A 3565-nucleotide genomic window follows, 5' to 3' on the forward strand; every position below is an offset into this window, starting at 1 on the left:
TAGAACAAAGCAGAGGGGCATCATACTTTTTAACTTCAAACTATATTTGAAGACTATAGTAATATAAACAAGATAAAATGTGCAAAAAAATGAACAAAAAAAAAAACAATAGAACAGAAACTACTACTCACATTTCACACATGATGCAAAAAGAAAACTTAAAAAATTGTTTAACACAGAGTTTCTTAAAATTATGCAGATTTGTGTGTTCCCAAAAAGCATGTAAAAGTAGTTAGACTGTACAGTTTTTTATATGCCATGAAGAGGATGGTGGCTCTCACTGAAAACTTGAAAGAAGATCACCAGAAAGAAAGTAGAATCCTTAGAAAATTTAAAAGCATAAAACAGAAGATGTCCAAATGTGAGAGAAAAACAAAACAAAACAAACAAACAAACAAACAAAAAAAACCCTCAGGCTTCCCAGAAACTATTTCCTATAAAACATAGCTTTCCAACTCACATTTTAACAATTGGCTTTCTCCTTCATTTTTAGATCTCTCATCTGTGTCATCCGTTGTATTCACCTTCACTCTCACCTACCAGGGGGCTCATCCACCATCTCATGTCTCTTCATATTCCAGGGCTCTTTTTCTTGCTCCAGACAGGTGATCAGGTCTGGCTTAGAGACAGTAATACCTGTTTCATTACAAATAAATAATGTAAATTTTGCTCATATTCTCCAATTACCAACCTAGTTATGTGTTCAGTAAAGAGGGTGTAATAAAATATTTTCATAAAGTAATCATAAAATACTGATTTCTAACAGAGAATTTTAAATATTTTAAATTTGTAGGTTATTAATTTCACTACCCAGTAATACTGAGTTAAAACTTGGTGTTGGCAATTAGATTTTAAGGTACGGGCAACAATATTTTATGTCACTAAATTAATGAAATTACTGCTAATCTAGAGTAAAGGACACAGATCAGCTCAGGAATGTGGAAAGTTCAGGTCAAGATGAAACACCCTGAAGAAGTTATTTTATACATGGACAAATCCCCAAGATTCTCTTAAAAACACGGATCTGAAACTCATTTATGCAAAGCATAAATTACCAAAACATACTCTACAAAAAAGAGAAATGAAACCATTAGGGTATGTTTGGAATTGTGTGTTGAAGTTATCCTCACCCAGGAAGACCAGATTCCTGTAGTTCTCTAACATCATCTTCCTATAGAAATTCCACTATGCAGTGTCCAAGAATTGCCACTCCATCAGAGAGAATTCTATGGCCACATCTGTAAATGTCAACAGTCCCTGAAAAACACAAACACACACACATAGACACATAGACACACACACACACACACACACACCAGGTAGCCAGCAGAATTTATAACTTGACTAAAGGCAAAATGAGAGAGTAAAAAGAACTGGTTCTGACTTACAGGAGTGACTGAAATTATCCAATAAAATATTTATTTACACAGAAATATTTCCTAATGTATTCTCTAATCCTGAGAAAAGAGAATGGCATAAGATCCACACCACCAGTGTATCTATAATACTTTTCTGGATGATAAAGTATAAAATTAAGGGCATCAACACAAATGTGCACACTTTTCAGTGCTCTGTTTGCATCATACAGAATCAGTTATGTATATTTTTCAGGTGGAAAAGATATGTTGAGTTGGAAGTTACCTCTATAATTTGTCATTTTTAGTAGCGATTTTAAATAGTCTGTCTTTAACACCCTAATAGCAAGTATCTCCTAATATAGTTTTTAGAAGTTTTTGTGTAATAAATGCCATCTTGTTTAAATCAGCATTTTCTAAACAGTGTTCTGCATAGAGCTAATGGAGAACACAGATGGAATCTCAACATTAGATGTTCTTCATGTTTACTAAGGACTCCAGCTTTTCCCAATAGGAATCTTGAGTATCCACACCTTCCCATGTTCAGCACCACAAGGGGAACATTTTTAATACTGCAGACCATAAATTCCTGGTGAGAATTTTGCATGGCATATAAGAAGCCATGATGTAGAGAATGTAGAGAAAGCTGTGGTATATAGGAAATAAATATTTTTCAGAGACCTTGACTATCATAAAAAATTTAAAACATACCTAAAACAAACTTATTAGGGAGAAAAAACAAGTAGAGAGATTAAGGTTTGCAAGTACTGAATGCATGGCATTCCAGGAGGCAGAGGGGACATAGCTCTTTATACGAGACATGTTTAGCTGAAAAAAAGGTCATTTTTTTCCTTTCTCCTCCTTCTCTGGAAATTCACTTCAGATGAGATTCTCTGGACAAATTACATCTGGATCTGGAGAATATGCCTTAAAAGTGTCAGCACCACATGTTTACCTGCTACCACCACACCCACAGGCAGAAGGACCAAGAGCTGCAAAAAAAGTCCACCCATTTCTGTTTTTTATATTAAAAAAAAAAGACTCAGGAATGATGAGCTGTTCCATGGAAATAAAAGTAAAAGCTTCTTCTTTCCTGTCCTCAGGTGACCTCCCTTTTAACAGACTCCATCAATTTCTGCTACAGTAATGAAAATATGAGCCACACTTTCCTGTCACTACCAAACCCAAACAGAACAGGCCCTGTGACCACCTTTTAGTTCAAAGGTGGAACTTAACTCTCATAAATGTATCTTGAACCTCTCATACTTGATTCTGGCCTCACCTAAGAGTCACATGAGGCAGTTCATTTAAGCAACATGAATGCTTCTACTCAGAATTATAAATAGAACCTGTAGTTAAAAAAAAAAGAAGAAGAAGAAAAAAAGCATGAGTAAAGAAATTTCAGCAAATTAGCCATGTCATCCTAACTAGAAACATGGGCTGATAACCATTTAGCCAAGCATTGCCCCTTAAGCTTTAATAAGCTTAAAAATCAATTGGTAATTTTGGCCCCACTCTGTGCGATATAATCCTGCAGGTTTGGAAAGCGTCCCTGAGTATTTTACACAAGTTCCCAGTTAATGCCAGTGTTGCTTCCCCTGGGCTCATCATTAGCAGTAGTTAGAGAAAGCAGGCACAGCAAAGAGTCCCTTACACTCAGCACCCTTGTCACAACACACATACTTCTAGGACAAATGAAGACAACCAATTTCCTTATTCTTTGCTGGTTCCTTAAATTTTACAGAACAAACAGAAGGCAGCAATGTTTGAATAAGTTTACATTTGGAAACCAACATGTGCACATGCAATGTTTATTAAGGAGGTACTATGGGCTCAAGAGTATGTTACAGAGCACTGTGTTGGGTAACGTACTGTGTGATTTAATCCTCATAACACCCTGGGAGCTGGTACTGTCTTTAATAATTCCCAGATTTTAGACAGGGGGCCTAGCATTTTATGTCTCCTTCTGATTATCTGTCATTGATATTTTTTAAAAAAGTATAGAATAAAACCTAAATAAAGACAGGTAAAAGGGATATAGAAAGAGTTTATATAGTTTAGCAGAATTTGTATTGTGTTTATATTTACTTTTTGTGACTTGTGGAACAACTACTGGATCTGCAGAAATAGAGAACAAGTTGTACTTGGACTGTCTCTGCTAGCACTGTTTAAAAAAAAAAATAATAAGCCAGGCACGGTGGCTTACACCT

The 3565-nt window shown here is 35.5% G+C and overlaps 1 pseudogene; it reads right to left on the reverse strand.

Annotated features, from left to right (window-relative positions):
• Positions 1 to 560: 560 nt before the first annotated feature.
• Positions 561 to 1257, reverse strand: LOC108524549 (putative zinc finger protein 56; annotated as a pseudogene).
• Positions 1258 to 3565: the final 2308 nt, after the last annotated feature.

The sequence above is a fragment of the Rhinopithecus bieti genome, unplaced genomic scaffold, assembly GCF_001698545.2.
Source record: "Rhinopithecus bieti isolate Rb0 unplaced genomic scaffold, ASM169854v2 repeat_4090, whole genome shotgun sequence".
Lineage (NCBI taxonomy): Eukaryota > Metazoa > Chordata > Mammalia > Primates > Cercopithecidae > Rhinopithecus > Rhinopithecus bieti.